We start from the raw sequence: 16,856 nt of genomic DNA on the forward strand, positions 1-16,856 counted from the left end.
CACAAACACGACAGCTGATTGAGTCCCCGGTGTTCAAATGACAGAACTAAGACTCAGATAAAGGTGTTTGTCCAAGGGAAGAGGCGAAGCCAGGAATTAAACTCAAGTCTGTCTATCTCCAAAGTCCCCTCCCTTTTTTGCCACACTACGTGTCCAACCCAGGTCTCTGGTGCTCAGGGGCCCCAGCTTCCAGACCCATCAGCAGGGCAGGACGCCTGAGGCCCTTAGCACAGTGCAAGCTGACATGCTATTGGCTCCTGGGCTGCTCCTTAGGAAGCGGTTTTGTGGGCTGGGATTAGACGCTTACCTCTTCTTTCTGCCCCTGTCCAGTCCTGCCTCCCATCACACCACCAAAGAGAGTGGCCATTTAACCGTCCTTGCAAGGAAAAGCTCCAGAAGGGGTTGTCCTCTGCAGTGTTCCCTTTTAATTAACAGAATCTCAGTGTAGGTTATGTTCTATACCGATAAAGCCGCAAACCTGTGAAACACCCAGCACCGCCTCAGCACACACTCGGCCCTCTCCAGGGGAGTGGACCAGCGCCACCTTGGCACACACTCAGCCCTCTCCAGGGGAGTGGACCAGCACCACCTTGGCACACACTCGGCCCTCTCCAGGTGGAGGTTCGCAGGCTCTTCTCTAAAAAGCCAGACAGTAAAAAGTTCAAGCTTTGTGGGCTCCGCAAGTCACTATTACATATTCTCTGCTTTTTCTTTTTTTAAAAAAATATTTTATTTATTTATTTTTTAGAGAGAGGGAAAGGGGAGGAGAAAGAGTGGGAGAGAAACGTCAATGTGTGGTGGCCTCTCATGTATCCCCTACTGGGGGCCTGGCCCACAACCCAGGCATGCGTCCTGACTGGGAATCGAACCAGTGACCCTTTGCTTCTCAGGCCCGTGCTCGGTCCACTGAGCTACACCAGCCAGGGCTGCTTTTTCTTTTTTTTCTTCTCTATTTTGTTTCATATTTGCCTTTAAAAGTGTAAAAATTACCTCTTGAACTGAAGGTGGGTGGTGTTTGGCCCTCACTTTGTGTGTAGTCTACACCCTGATTAGGGTGCAGGCCAGAACCGGAGAGGAAGCAGAGCGTCAGAACGCCGGTCTGGTGCTGTTGGCCTTCCCCTGGCGTGAGAGTTCGGGTCTGCACCAGGCAAGGCGTTGGAATGGGTTTCCATTTCATAGCAGGTTCAATGTAACGCATCTAATGGAGAATTTCTTTTAGAAGTTGGGTTAGGAGGAAAGTGGCATTTCACTCCGATACACAGACATTTAAGCAGATGAGTGATGTTCAGAAGCGCAGCCAGGACCAAATGGCCGCCAGTATGTCCTTCGCCCCAGGTGCACTGCTCTGTAACCAGTGTTCTCTGTCACGTGCCAGTATTTTATCTACGTTGTCTTGTCCCCTTTTTACAGATGAGGAGACCGTGACTCCGAGAAGCTAAATGACTCATACTAGGCCACAGGAAGTAGAGGTGAAAAGCTAGGATTTAAATTTCATATTTGCCCGGTTTCCACAATTTACTGGTTTTCTTGGTTAAACTTGATTTCCCTGTTTAAAGAGCTCTTACATCTAGAACTTTGTTCTGTTGTAGAATAGCTCCTTTGCCAGTGATGCTGAGAAGTTGACTCTTTGCTGTCTCACGGTTTATTTGTAGTTGTTGTTGTTGCTGTTGTTGTTGTTTTTTTAAATTTATTTATCTTTAGAGGGGAAGGGAAGGGGAGAGGCAGAGAAACATCAATGTATGGCCGCCTCTCACCCATACTCTCCTGGGAACAGGCCTGCAACCCAGGCATGTGCCCCGACCGGGAATCGAACCCCGATCCTCTGGTTCACAGGCCCACACTCAATCCACTGCGCTCAATCCACTGAGCTGCGCCAGCCAGGGCTGTAGTTGTTGTTTTTTTTTAATTTTTAATTTTTAANATTGGGCTTCTGAGAGACTGGCAATTTCTCGGTCGCTTAGAGTTATTGGCTCTGGGACTTTGAGTTCTTCTTGCACCATCTTTTGGGCTGTTCGTGCCTGTTAAGTAGCAGGATCGGAGCCCTAGGTTTTCACCAGAGCAGGGCAACTCAGTCACTGGGTTGTGACGTTGTATGTGGGGGTGGGGTCAAAGAGGGACAATGGCTTACCTCCGCCGCCTGCTGCCGTGACCCCCACCGGCACCGCAGCCACCACCGTCACCAGGCCCATGCGCCTCGCTCCACTGCACGCGAGTGTGCCACCGCTGTCAGCCCTCCACCACTGGGTTCACCCCCTGGGGCCTGCGTGGTCTGTCTCACTGTGCGCGAATGTGCGACCTTGGTCAGTCTGCCCTGCACCCTGGGCTGCCAGCACTCCTAGGTCTGTCCTGCCCGACCCAGCTCTGCTGCTGGTTCCACCTCTCTTACCGCCCTCGTTGAACGGTTCGTAGCTGTCGGACTTCCGTATAATTCCGTTTTCTGGTCTCTGGGTGTGTCTTAGTTCTCCAAAACTTTTGTTGTATTGAAGCTTGGTTGTGGGAGAAGGCACAGTGTTTCCACCTATGCCTCCATCTTGGCGGAAGTCCTATTTGTAGTTGTTTTTATTTTTTCTTTTATCCAGCCATTTGGCAAGAAGCCAGTCCAGCAATTAAGAATTTCCAGGTGGGATCAGTTTTATGTTATCGTGATGATTTGATAATAAAATAGCAGCAATGAGAAGAGCAGTCACCAGCCGGTGGCTGTGCAAACACAGCGTTGACTGTCTCCCGGTCTGGATCTCATTTGATCTTCCAAGTGGCCCATGAGAGAGGATTCTCCCTGTTTTACAGATGAGTTGGTGGAATCAGAGAGGTGAAGGAGCTTGCCCAAGTTCACGCAGCCAGCAAGGGGTGGACCCGGGCTACAGAGCCGTCCTTACCCGACTCCAGAGGCCAGTGTGTTCATTGACTCAACTGACACTTGAGGGTTTGCCACGAGCCAGGTGCTTGCTGAGGACCAGGCTTTCGGCCTTCAGCCCAGCTGACCAAAGTCCTGCCTGAACGGTACATGTATGTGGGGGCGGGGTCAAAGAGGGACAATTTCCCCTGAACGGGGAAAGACAAACAGAATGTGAACAAGTGCCACAGTGGGCGACGGGATGGGGAGTGACTCGCTGCCCTAAGGAGAGCAGTGGAGAAAGGCCTGTGCAGGAGGTGACATCGAGCCGAGGTCTGACGTTCAGAAGGGGCGGCTGTGCCCGGGTGGAAGAAGTGGTCCAGGCAGAGGGCTGCTCGTGCAGGCGGCTCTTCTGGCTTCTTATGGATGTGGATGTTCAGGCTGTGGTTTCCTGAACAAGGGGATGTGGAGGTGTTGCTTTGTGCTGTCCTTCAGGGCCAGACCTGGGGGAGGGCCCGCTTTCGTCTTCGACTGTTCCTCCCCTTCTTTACCCCTCCCACCTCGCTGGTTCTCGTACCCAGTGCCCCCCACTTCGCAACGGGCTCATCCTGGGTTGAACGTGTGCGTCCTACACCTGCTGCACATCAGCCGGAGCCGAGCCTGCCTGCAGTCGGGCAGTTGAGTTCCATCTCGAAGCAGCAGCCTTCCTCTTAGAAGCAGGAAACACGGGGGAGTGCGTTTTGCAGACATGATGGGATATAAAAATAAAAACACGTTGTCCAGAAAACGCCGGCCACTCCATACACTGTCGAGTGTTGGTTATTCACCCCCGTGATTGCGGAGCTGAGCGGGCACTCGGGGCCGCAGTCCCGCATCACGAGGGAGTCTTACACAGCACATCGCTAGTCTGGAGAAAGGTCCAGCTCCGAGTTTGGCTTCTACTGAACATGCATACGCTTTCGCAGAATCATAAAGTCGAATCGTCAGAGGGGAACGGCCTGTATAAGGACACAGGGTCACTCTTAGTGTGTGCCTCTGTGGGAGCTCGATTGGCTGGTGTCTGGAGCGTTTCCCCGTTGTCATTTTAAAATCCTCGGGGTATCAGAGTAATCCCTTAATCCATAAAGTGTGACCCTGGGGGTAAGGGGGGGCCGGGGGTGGTCTCACTACCAGTTGGAACGGGCAGGAGCGGCGATCCACACCCTGGGCCTGACCCCGGAGGCGGCTTCCCCTTCGCGGCCAGTGTCCACTTTCCTAGCCCTTTAGAAGCTTTAATGAGTGTATTTCCGTGTGTCTTTGACTGTGCCTGCCCTCTTTTCTGAAAGTAAGCCGACCTGCGGGTGGGGTTGATCGTGGTGAACGGACAGCTTCATGTGTCTGTCCATGGGGGTCACACTGGTCAGGACAGGCCCTGAGGTTCCCTGACAGCTCGTGGTGGTGGGATCCTGGCCCAGAGGGTCCTCTTCTGTCCCCGGCAGCGTCACTCCGCTGCTTCATGCCGGAGGCAGAGGGCAGGGAGGCCGGTTTTTCCTGTGTGGCAGCAGCTGCAGGCCACTGGATGCTGGTTAGAGCTGTCACTGGGGACCCCAGGTCATCTGCCTACACACCCAGTGTTGTCAGGATGCACTGGGGACGCTCTTCCGGGACTGCATGTGAGGCCGTTCTCTCCGCTGGACCACACGTGCTGAGCCACACCATTCTGGGCTGTGAGTTGTCGGTGGTCACGCTGGTGGCTGAGGTGGGGCCTGGAGTATGAGCTCTTTTCTCCGTGGTTTCGGGGCCGATGGAAGTCAGCCAGGGACCTGGAGGTCTTGTCTCTGCCTGTGGCAGCACAGGCGGGTGGTTACTCTGGGTTTTCTGGGGGCCAGACCGTTCCCCGGCTGAAGGTACAGTGGGTCATGCCTCCTCTTTGTCCTGGCCCTGCCCCAGTAGACTGACTGAGCCCACCCTCAGAGGAATACTCGGTCGTCGTCACCCCGGGGGATGAAGCTGTGGAGCTGTACTTGTCCATCTGTGCCCCTGTCACATGCGCAAGTGGGCTCAGTGAAGGCCACTCTGAGGGGAGACATGCCCCCCACCCCCCGCCAACCTGATTATGCCGCCACATGTCTGCTGACTTTGGTCGCTCTGATCTGCTCCATAAGGGGCCTCGAAGTGCCCTGTGTCCTGGGTCTGGCGAGAGAAGCCAGAAGCCTCGGGCAGAGCCCCCTCCTCCCAAAGGAAAGGGAAGTGACTGAGAAAGCTGCGCCCCGAGAGCAGGGCTGGCACAGCACCGCGCGCAGGGGGGCGGTGAGCGGGGCCGCCCTCTGAATTGGAGCTGGGCTGCGTCCCAGGGGGCTCGAGGAATGTGGAGAGCACACCTGTCCCCCATGCTGATTGGGACCTGACAACCAGGTGTTTCTGAATCCTTGGATCCTGGTGAATGGCACTTAGGGCTGGGTTTGGCTTATGCTCTGGCCTGTTGCCCTCTCGCCACCACAGGTGACTGAACGCTGCCAGACTTGGGCACATTGGGGCCCAGAGTCCTCTTGTGGTGAGTGCTGTGCTGTAGGGGGCCTTCGGGGCAGCCTGCTCTGTGGACCACTCACTGGAAGAGCCTTGCCCTGTCCTGCAGACCAGCAGTGCGCTCTCCTGCTCCACAATGTTTTCCCCACCTCCCCATTCCACATGCACGCACTGAGCCTTAAGGCTGAACTTGGGGGCATTTTTGCTGACATCCAGTACACAGGCAGATGCAGCCCCACCAGCATGGGCAGGGGGGTTGTGTGCACGTGCACAGTGGTGACGTGGCGTCCTGCTTCCCTCGCCTCCCTGTGTGTTGTAGGTCTGTCAACCTTGCTTACCCCTGACATTCTCCTTAAGGAGATGAGGGGAAGGAGACCCCAGTGAGCATGCCACACCAGGTCTCTCCAGGGAGGGGTGCCACTCTCCCCGCTAGCTGCTCCTCTCTCCCGTGAGCATCTCGAGAGGAGTCCTTGGATCCTGTCCTGGGCTCTGGGCCTTGCTCCCGGGCCTGTGAGGGCTTTGACTTTGCAGGGAATTAGAATTAATTGCCAGCACATGGAGTTGGTATGATCAGGGTGCGGGAGGGGATTGACTAGCAGGCCTTCTGGCTTGTAATGCTGTTGGGGTGTGTCCCTATTCCCCTCTTCCCTGCCTACACTCAGCATTTCTCCGTGATGGAATAAATGTGCCAGCAGGCGGGAGTGTGACTCTTTCCCCAAGGAGGGGCAAGAGGTGAGTGGGGACAGAGCTGTGTGCCCCGCATGATCCCTTTGAAGCCGTCTGTCCCTTTTGTTGGCCCTGTTGCTCAGAGCTCTCTGCTGCATACTTGCCCCTCGCCCTGCACTCCCCTCCCACACTTACCAGTTTCTTGTTCGCCATCAGTGGCAGGAAGGGCCGGAGTAGTAACTTCCCCCAGGAAAGGAACTGTCAGGAAACTGTTTGTGCAACCCAGACAACACTGGTTTGTTTTTTTTAATTTACTTTTAGAGAGAGAGGAAAGGAGGGAGAAAGGGAGAAAAACACTGATGTGTGAGAAAGAGCTACCAGTCGGTTGCCTCTCATGCACCCCCAGCTGGGGACCAGTCCTGCAACCCAGGCATGTGCCCTGACTGGGAATTGAACCGGCAACCCTTTGGTTAACAGGCCGGTGCCTGATCCACTGAGCCACACCAGCCAGGGTGACAAACATGCCTCCCCCCCATCACCCCACCATTTTTAGATTAAAATAAATTTGCTGAGGATAGGCATGTTCTGCTGGGGCTGGGTGAAGTCATTACCTACTCAGAAGTCATTTTGAATTTCATCGGTTTCCTCCCCCAAGCCCTCCCATCTTGGTCCCCAGTGTCTGGTCCACTCTTATTCTTCTCTGCCAAGCCCAAGGGTGGTTCTCCACCTGTGGCTCACAGGCCCAGCTCAGTCCAGGGAGTGCCATTGGGACACGGCACTGGGGAGGGTTGCTGGAAGGGCAGGCTCTGGGGGCAGGGGGCTCATGGGGTCACTTCTCTTGGCAGAGTTGACTCTGCTTTTTTCAGTCCAAGCCTAGGATAGCCTGTCAGTTATAGAACCTCATCATATGACCTGAATCTTCCTTCATTCCTTAATTAATTTTTTAGAAATGTGGATTTGTTTTTCCATTTATTTATGCATTTATTGGTTGCTCTGTATGTGCCCTGGCCAGGGGTCGAACCTGCAGCCTTGGTGTATCAGGACAACACTCGAACCATCGGAGCTACTGGCCAGGGGTAGGCACCTGCAGCTGTTAGAGAAACATCTCTCACGTGATGTGAGGCACCAGTTGTCTGCCGTGAACCCCAAAATCAGTGCTGTGATTTTTCAAGTTCCCAGAGAAGTGGGGAACCCACCCGCTCTGGCTTTCACGTCCCGTCTCACTGTTGCCGCTGGCGGCCCGGGCTCTGCTGAGTCCAGATGTTCTGACCGAGGGGCTGGCACCGCTTTCCCCCATGATGATGGCTCCCATGTGTGCCAGACATCTTGCCCCGCGTTCTGCAGGCCTGGGCTTTTGGCCTGCAGCAGGTAATACCTTCAAACATGCGGTTGCAATTTATTGGCCTTATAAGTTAATTTTAGTGGGTGTGCAATTGATTGAAATCAGAGCTTAATGAAGGCCAGAGCTGGGGGAGGGGAGTCAAGGGGTGGGAAGGCGTGTTGTGTTCTTCCTTGCTTTGGGTCTGCGATAATCTTCAAAGGCTTTAATTAGCTTTTCTAATCAGCCCTTCTTGTCTGGAAGAAGTTTACAGAAGGAGACAAGGCTGGCACCACTGCAAGTCCCGGGAGCCCACGGGCCTTCCTGGAAGCAGCCGGGGTACCTAGGAGATGAGCTGGCCCCTGGCCCCTTGCCCCTGCCTCCTCTCCCCTTCCTGGGGCCGTGTTAGAGCTGGGGCTGTTTCCGCTCCTTCCTTCCATTGTCCATCCATGTTTCGGTTGACATTTGAAATACACTGGCCCAGGAAGGGCAGGGGCATCCATATTTGTGTGTGTCAAAAAGTCCGTTGCCTTGTTTTTCTGGGTGCCCGAAACCCTGTGTGTCCAGCTGCCTCCCCCAACCTTGGGCCCTGGGCTCCGAGGGCTGTGCCTTCCTCGGACAGGAACTCTGGGCCTGGGGACTTCAGGGTTGCCACTCTGGCGGGAATTGTAGAAGGCAGCGCACAATCTTATGAAGAGATGAAAGTCGTAGGATCTGGAAAGCAGGTGACTGGTGGTGGGTGGGAGTGCCCAGCAGGAGGTGTGGGCACCCCCTCTGAAATCTGTGAGACCCCACACTGTGTCCAGGTCAGAGTGCAGAATGGGGAGGGTTTGGGCTTTGAAAGAAACTTGGACTTGGTTCTCTGTTCTGCTTTTACTCGCTGACCGGCTTGAGTCAGGTAAGTAAGCTGTCTGAGTCTGTTTCCTTCTCTTTCAAAGGTATCAGTGCCCATCTTAGGAGTGGAGGGGGCGGTGTTCGGTGAGGGAGTGTCCGGGGCAGGGTCTGGTTGCCTTGGCACGCACTGTCCGATTCTGTCTGCTGAAAGAAGGTGGAGTGGAAAGCAGGACTGTGCAGAAGTCAGGTTTGCTCCAAACACGATCCCTGGTTCCCCCAGAGTTCCTGGGTTCCTCCAGCCATGTAGAAACGGTCATGCTTTGGGCTGTGCGGTCCATGCTTTGGGTGAAGACACCGTCGGGAAGCAGGGGCCAGCTCCCTCTGGTGGCCAGCTCCTGCCAGGGACCCTGTGCTCCCAGGCTGCTGGCAGATCCTGTCTCAGGGGGAGCTGCTTTGTAGAAGTGTCCAGGATGGGTGGTCTTCCGGAGTCCAGCCAGCAGGTCCCAGCTGCCTCATTGAGGTAGGGAACCCTGCTTTTCAGAATTCCCAGTGTTGGGTACTTAGTGTCGTGGCCTGAAGGATGATTGTTGGACATTCTTCTGTCCCTTCTCTGAGGCTCTACTCNAGCTCCTGCCAGGGACCCTGTGCTCCCAGGCTACTGGCAGATCCTGTCTCGGGGAGCTGCTTTGTAGAAGTGTCCAGGATGGGTGGTCTTCCGGAGTCCAGCCAGCAGGTCCCAGCTGCCTCATTGAGGTAGGGAACCCTGCTTTTCAGAATTCCCAGTGTTGGGTACTTAGTGTCGTGGCCTGAAGGATGATTGTTGGACATTCTTCTGTCCCTTCTCTGAGGCTCTACTCTGCTTGAGGCAGCATTGCATGCAGTAGCCTGGTTGCCTGTGTGTGTTTAACTCACTTACACTCAACCTCGCAGGCTGGGCCAGAGCCATGTGGGGCCAGCCACACCCGGGCCCAGCCCGGCTTCCAGCCGCCCACTTCCCAGCTCGGTGACTTGGGTGCATTCCTTTCTTCTCTCCAAGTGTCACTGTTCTCAATTGTAAAGTAATGTATGCAAAGCCCCTGCTCCAGAATGGGTTTTCAGAAATGGCAGCGCTTAGCTTGGGACTTCCAGAAGGCCTCGACCGTCCGCACTCTCATGAGCTGAGGGCTACCCGGCAATGGTGGTGTTTTCACAAGTACTGCAGAGAGGCGGAAGGTGGTCACGGCGGCTCTGAGCGCAAACAGATTGCGCTCAGACCCCAGAGCCAGATTGGTGGCCCTTGCTGCGGCACCATTGTTTCCAAAAAGGCCTTTAGTATTTCTCTTCAGGTTTTGGTGGGGGCGGGCTGAGGGGGGAAGCCTTGTAAAGACAGAACGTAAAGCATTGCAGCCACAGTCCAGATGTGGACTCTTAAGTGCCACTGACGTTGAAGTCGCACTTGCCTAAGCCCATTGGTATGTGTGCTCAGGGAGGGATGCACCTGTGTGCCCTGCAAGGAATTGGGGCAGAATACCTGTCCTGCATCCTTGGACAGACTCTAGGACACACTGCATGGGCCATGGTAGAGAGGGCGATCAGCTTTGCGTGACAGACCTGGACCCGGCCACCCCACGGCCAAGTGTTGACCTGTCTCCATCTCGTGCGGAGCCAGTGGGGCTGTGTTCACAGAGCAAGCAGAACCTCGCTCCCTGGACAGTTCAGAGTGTGCCAAGGTCAGGAGGAGAGGAGGGAAGATTTGCCCTCTCGGCCCTGGGAGGAAGACCATTTGAATGTGAGCAGCCACCGTGGTGATGTGCTTATGCGCTCCTTGGCTGGGACCTCCAGCTGCTATTACCAGTGCTCTTTCTGTCCACACCCTCCCGTTGGACAGGAGGTGCACCTATCTTCTTTGGACAGTGGTCAGTTTGGAGCCAGCACAGAAGGAACGCTGGTCTGCACTGCAAGGAAGGCAGCCAGGTTTCGGATGCCTCTCCAAGCAAATTGGAGGTTTTTCTTCTTTCCTGGAGGGGAATTAAAGTGTTCCCACCTGTGGGTACCTGGTGCCTTTTTATGTTATGAGGACATTGAGGATGATCAGATAAAGCAAACGACTGCTAGTAGCTGGGGTTTTGTTTTCTTTTTCAGGCTGGGAGAAAACAAACAGGTTTTGTCTTGGGGCTCCACCTCTGGGCTGCAGGTGCCCTCCCGTCTCCGCCACAGGGTCAGTCATCGGCCGGCAGTTTCTGACTGAATGAGTGCTCATGTGACTTCCTTGCTGTTGTCCTGACTGAGTGCTGTTACACTGAAGAGTGTCCCTCCTGACCATTTGTCACAGCTCTCGCTGCTGCTGTGCAGCGAGATCTTAGAAGGAGAACAGACTGCGGGCGTGACGGAGGCCAGAGGGTTAGGGAAGTGAGGATCTCGTGGAGTGGCGGTGGTAGTGCCCCTCATGAGGGTCAGTGTCTAGGCTCAGTCAGCCCTGGCGACGAGACAGGTTCCACTTGTTTTCATTGCACTGACATTTAAGTTTTAGTCTGGACTCTTCCTCCGGCGCTTTGGGCAAGCCCCCGTCTAGCCCCCCTATCTCTCCTTCATCCACCCTACCAAGTCCCTTCCAGGATTGGGGCCACGGTCATTCCCAATCTATGTCCTGCTTCTTAATGGAAAGGAGTGCTCAGACGAGAGTCGATCTTCCCCCAGAAGTTGACCACCAGCTGCCTGCAGAAGCCCCGTTCCAGCCGACAGCACTGTATCTAGAAAGTTTTGAATTCTGAGGTTCGAAGAAGCAGTCAATGCAGAAGATATGTTGTAATGGTGAAGGCCATGTCTGTGTGGATTGAATGGGACAGATTTGAGTGCAAAGTGGTATATTCAGGTCCCGTACACCCAGTTCTTAAAAGCATAGGACGTGGGAGGCAGTTTCAAGGCAAAACGTAAGACAAAGAAATAATGCATTTGAGATGAGGGCCAGCTCAGGATGTGGCGGTGTGACTGAGGCACCGTCGCCGGTCAGCGGTCAGGCACACTCGGTCTTGCGTCCCAGATTGGACAGGTGCCTCCGCAGTGAGAGTCGTGCTGGACGCATCCACAGTCGGGTGTTGGTTTCTGTTCTCACGCCCATAAGGAGGAGGATGGCTGTGGTGTGGGGACTTAAAGTCACATCTTAGGAGTAGCATAAGGTCGGGAAGGTCAGAAGAAAGAAACCTTGGGGCTTATTGAAGCCATTTTCAGATACGCAAAGGGACTGCATGCATGAGGAGAGGGTGCTGAGTTCTTGTTTTGTGCGGTTCCTGAAGGCAGTAGGTAGTTTCCACTCAGGTCCAGTGGAAACTATTTGAATTATTCAAAAGGGAAGTGGTTGCCTTGGGCAAGTAGTGAGTTCCTTGTCACTAGAGGCATGCAAGCAGGATTTTGATCCACCTTGATTAAACCTTTAGGAATTTGCACTGTGGTGCTGAGTCTGCCTTTTGCAGGCCCTGGTGCATGGGTACCAAGTAAATATTCCTTGCCTTCCTCTTGGCTGATTTAATGAAGTGACTGCAGGAGAGAGCCCCTCACACTTCATCACCTGGAGGATGTGCTCCCTGACTTGCCTGAGTTTGGGGGCTACTGCCTGTGCCTCTGCATGGCAGGTGTCATTGCATTGCCCCCCAGCCCAGTCCTGTGAACGTAGCCTGGCCCATTTGTGGTTAAAAGACTGCGACTGAGCGACCCCAAGAAGGACCTCCCAGGAGGTCCTTCCTGGCTTTGGTTTTTTTGTGGAGGGCTGTAGCCAGTGACTCTCTTTTGGGGACCTCTGTATTAGAAGCACAAATCTGAATGTTCTCCCAGGAGGCGATTTGAAAAGAAGGACTGCAGGCCAACTTCTGAGTCTGTTCCAGCCCATCTTTCCTGTTCACTTGCAGCCCAGTGTCGGCCACGCCTGGGAATTGGCTGATGCGAAGCTGCAGCTCAGGTTCCCGAAACCAGTTTCCATCCTCGGGCTCCTCGTGTTCCTCAGCTTCAAGCACTCCATAAAGCTTCGGGAGCCGGCGTAGTTTCTTTTCTTTCTTCTGTTGTGAAGTGGGTCATTTTGAGTGTGAAGTATTATGTCTTCTTCTCTTTTTTCTTCCTTCTCAGAAGTCCTGTGGTTGTGGAATCTGTGCATGTGACTCTGACATTGTCAGAGTGGATGAGTGATTTTCAAGGACAAACGACACAACTCTGAGGGTTACTGACACATTAAGCTTTTAGTCGGTCCAAGTTCAGGAGTATAACTGGTGACAGAGAATAATAAACTCGGCCAGGTGCTTAATTGTAATTGACTGCTGATAAACCGTCAGCCCCACCTGAGGGTCTTGTGTTTTGCTTCTGACTCGCCCAGCAGAGGGGTCCCCTGGCGACCAGATCTTTTGGCGTTTATAAAGCCAACCCAGAGCGGCCCCCACAGTCCTAGCAGCTGTTGAATTCCCTGACGTTCTGTTTGCCTTGGGAAACGTTAACATTCGTGGGGAAAAGCCTTGAAAGCCACCAACCCTGCATGTAGGGCCCGTGTCGCTCGGTTGACACTGTCTGTGGACCCCAGCAGTTTTGCTCCAGTTTTTCCCGGGATTGATCTGACCCCCCCTCCCTGATGTTTCTGGAGCTTCCAGGAGCCCCACTGCTGTGTGGCTCAAGACTTTCCGAGGTGGCTTCTCCACGGTCTCCCTGATGGCAGCCCCTGTGTTGTCTGGCTAACGGGTCACGCGCCCTTTGCACTATGTGTATGGGATGCTAGTGTAGGGAAAGGCCAGCTCTCGCGCTTGGGCCCCCACACTGTGAGGGTGCTCTCTGAGCATCCCGCCTGACCGGACAGCGCTCTGTGGGAGGAGGGCGGGGGGTTGGAGATGGTGGAGCAGGGGCGGGGCCCAGGGCGGGGCCTGATCAGTCCCCTGTAGCCCGCTCTCAGCCCTGGCCACCTTTGATCGCTCATTCGCATGGACGTGCGAGGCCAAGAGCAAGCTGCTGGCGACGGTAGAGCCACCTTATTGAAGTAGTATGTTAGCATTTAAACAATATTAATGCTATTTGACTCATTAAATATACAAAGGCCAGTTAAAGTGCTTCCATGTGTGTGCTGTTAGTCCTGGCGGGCAGCTCCTCAGATGACTGTATGCGGTTTCAGACAACATTTTAGCACATTCTTTAAATACCCACAAAAGCTTTTATGTAAAAACTCATAAATGTGAACCCCGTAAAAATTATTTTTTTTTCCTGTTTCATGTCATTATGATCAAAGTACAGTAGGTAAGAATAAGTTTTCAAAAACTGGTTGAGTTGCGGTCTCTCTTTAATTAATGCTTCACGCGCAGAACAGAGCCGTAAAGCACGTGGCGGGGGCCGTCTGAGGGTCCCGCAGCTGCTGGCCGAGCCCTGGCCACACTGGTCCGAAGGCAGGTCCTCATGGTGGCGCTGACGGCCCTTCCCGATCGCACAGCCCCCTGCTCTCTCCGTCCTGGCACCTTGGGCTGAGACCTGCAGCTGCTCCGGTCCCTTGAGATTGTTCTTGGCGGGCGGGGTGCACGTCTGTCCCTGAGTCGTGGTGGTGCTGGGGCCGTACCCCCGGAGGCTGGGGCTCCGCACATTCCTCACCTCGGGAGGGACATCCCCTGGGAAGCGGAGTGATGGTGAGCTCCACAGCACTGCCTCCGACTCTGCCGCCGCCGCTTATGCCGCCGCCGCTTCTTCACTGAAAGTCAGATCGACTGTAAGGTGGGACACTGCCCAGTGGAGTCCTGTCCCCACTATTAGCAACAATCACAGAACCCATGTGGCGCCGTGGAAAAGTGCTGCTGATGGTCCTGTGTCGAGTGAGAGCAGCCGAATTCAAGGCAGTGCCATTGCTGGGCGTGTAGTTACACAAAAATCATGCATCTGGACAAAGACTGGAAGGGAGTTTGGAAAAACCAAATTTATGGGTTAAGTTGTTATATGGTCCTGTGGGCAAATCTTTAAATTTCCTTTTTTTATAGTGTTCTTGCAATACATTTTTTTAGTTTAGGGGAATAGGAACCCACATGGGGGTCAGGTTGGGGTTGCATTTTTACTTCCTCTGCCCCCAGCATTTTGAAATGTCAGGCCCGGTCAGTGCGGCCCACAAGGAAGCTGAGCAAGCCACGAAGAAGCTGCCCAGCGCAGGAGCCAGGCCGTAGGAGGGATGGACGCTGGACTGGAAATGGCCAGTTCCACCTTATGAAACATTCATGCTGCTGTTTTGTTTTCCGAAAGAAGACAAGTCTGAGGGATGGGACTGGGGGGGGGTCAACTGCAGGCCACCTGGCGCTTTCAAACTGGTCACTGGGTGTCGTCAGCACGGGCTGACCGGCCACCACCGTTTCTCCTGGTTCCCTTCCAGGACAGCCTGGCCCATTTTTCCTGGTGTTCCAACACACAGGGTGGCCAGCCTTGGACGAGGACACCACCACTCCAGTTGGAGGGGCAGCGGGTTGGGGCCCCAAGCTGGGGGGGGGCAGGGACGAAATGCCCACCGGGCTTCAAGCCTGCCTTCGTGCCAGCACAGGGAGGCTGCGGTCTTCTCAAGCTGTCGTTTCTTTCCCTTGTGATGTGAGGCCGCCCACCCCACAAGCAGACCGAGAGGGGAAACTGGGTGGGAGAACCCAGCCATCTGCACCAACAGGGCGGGTGCACAGGTCTGCCGTGGGCTGCCCCCCCGTCAGTGTCGGGGCGCCTCCCAGTGAACTCTGAGCTGGGGAGCTGCTCAAATCCAGGACACCCAGCCAGAGGGGCTCCTGGAGCCTCCCCTGCCGCGAGCTCACCTGAGCACCCGGGGGCTCCGCGAATCCCAGGAGCCTTCCAGGTCGGCCCGCGTGTGCGGCTCTCTCTGCTCAGGGACCATGGAGGGGAGGGGAGGGGCCCTGCTGAAGAGAGATTTGGAACAGGAACCTTCCTGAGAGGGGCCCCCGGGTGCCCAGCTTTGGCTGATTTCCTGGCAGTCACCTGGGATGGCTCTGGGCCCCCACAGGTGGGCCTGTTCCCCTCGCAGCCCTACACGGGTGCTGGTCGGGAGCCAGACCCCTTCCCGACCTCGAGGGCTGGCCGGCAGTTAGCCTGGGGCTGGCATCTCCTGTGGAGGCCTGACGGGCCCGCCCTCACCTGCCTCTGCGTGACTTACTGGAAGTGGCAGAGTTGTGACTTGCTCCTGGTGCTGGGATGGAGCAGTGGGGACGAGTCGTGGCGGTGGCGGTGGCAGTGGGGGAGGGGCGAGGGCAGCGGCCATGGTGGGGACCCTTGGGTGCCGACAGGCCAGCAGTGATGGAGCCCTGCAGTGCCCAGGCGGCCAGTGCACGTCCCTGCAGGAGGGCTGCCGCTCGTCACATACGGACCTTCCCACAAAAAGGACAGAGTTCTCGTGTTTCTTCACCCACGTTTACCGTGTGTGTTTACTACGTAACAGCTTTATTGAGTGAGCTCTAAGTCACAGATGTGTTTACTCTTAGTTCTTGTTTTTTGTTTTTACTAAAATCCCTAGTAATCTCTGGTCAGGTGTCCCCCTTCCCGTGTTGGTTTCTCAGCTGTCCTAAGGCCCCAGCTCGCGCGGGTGCTGCCCACTAGCCCTTTGTAAGTGGTTGCTGGGAGGGGAAGCACAGGAGTGGAGCTGCTCACCGTTTTCCGTCTGAGCTCATACGCCTGGTGGGTCCTAGAGTGTGCCTGCCACACCGTTGAGCAGGGCTTAATTGGGGGGGGGCACAGTCTTTCTGGTAGAGAATGTGCTAGCCATCCTGGCTGGTGTGGCTCAGTGGATAGGGTGTGGGCTGTGAACCAAGGGGTCAGTGGTTCGATTCCCAGTCAGGGCACACACCAGGATCTCGGGCCAGGTCCCCAGTAGGGGGTGCACGAGAGGTACCACACATTGATGTTTCTCTCCCTCTTTCTCCCTCCTTTCCCCTTCCTAAAAATAAATAAATAAAATCTTAAAAAAACAATGTTCTAGCAACCAGAAGAGATTCTTCCAGCTTTAGCTGGTCGTCAGAGGAATTTGCGGTGCCGCAGCCATCAACTTGGGTCCCGTGGGTGTGGGCGTCTGGCCTGATTTCCTTCCCTCCTCTGGCCTTCTCTTTCCCTGGGGCATTTGATCTTCATTGGGAATTTTCCCTGTTGGCTCAGCCTGAGGAGGGAGCTCCATCCATCCCAAGCTGAGCTCCTGGCTAGGGGGTTGCAGCAGGTTGCTCTGGAAAACCGCAGAGGCCTGGGTGTGCCCAGGCTCTGGAGAGTTCTGGGTGGGAGTGGGGTGCTTGTTGCTCCACTTGTTCCTCCTTATCACGCCTGTAAAGCAGCCATCAGGAAACAGGAATACTGAGCAGCAGTGAGGACTCCGTAGTAATTCTTACCCCATTGCGTGTCTGTTAGGTCCCACACTTTGCTGGGTCCTTTATCTGGGAGGAATCTGAAGCCCAGAGAAGTTTGATAAATTTCCCCAAAGGCCACAAAGCCTGGAGTACATGGCAGAGCAAGGCTTGGGTTCATCTTGAGGTCTCCTGAGCCGTGTTCTTTCTGTGACCCCCAAGAAGGCAGCAACCCCCAATCCCTGACCAACGGGTGTTCAGGACACATGCAAGAGTCAACCCTGGAACCGTTGCGGGGAGGACCGAAGTTCCAGACAGACACTTAGGTGGCTCTCTGCCAAATGACAACCTCTGGCACCTGAGCTGAGGTCTGTAATTTGACGGACTTGACATCTAATGGGCA

At 54.9% G+C, this 16,856-nt stretch overlaps 1 protein-coding gene across 2 annotated transcripts in view; it reads left to right on the plus strand.

Moving 5' to 3' along the window:
* The window catches only part of CAPZB (capping actin protein of muscle Z-line subunit beta), a 126,286-nt gene that overhangs the window by 91,432 nt on the left and 17,998 nt on the right, over positions 1–16,856 (plus strand). The window lies entirely within an intron of this gene.

The sequence above is a fragment of the Sturnira hondurensis genome, unplaced genomic scaffold, assembly GCF_014824575.4.
Source record: "Sturnira hondurensis isolate 20B ecotype Veracruz unplaced genomic scaffold, ASM1482457v3 Scaffold0021555, whole genome shotgun sequence".
NCBI classification, from domain to species: Eukaryota; Metazoa; Chordata; class Mammalia; order Chiroptera; family Phyllostomidae; genus Sturnira; species Sturnira hondurensis.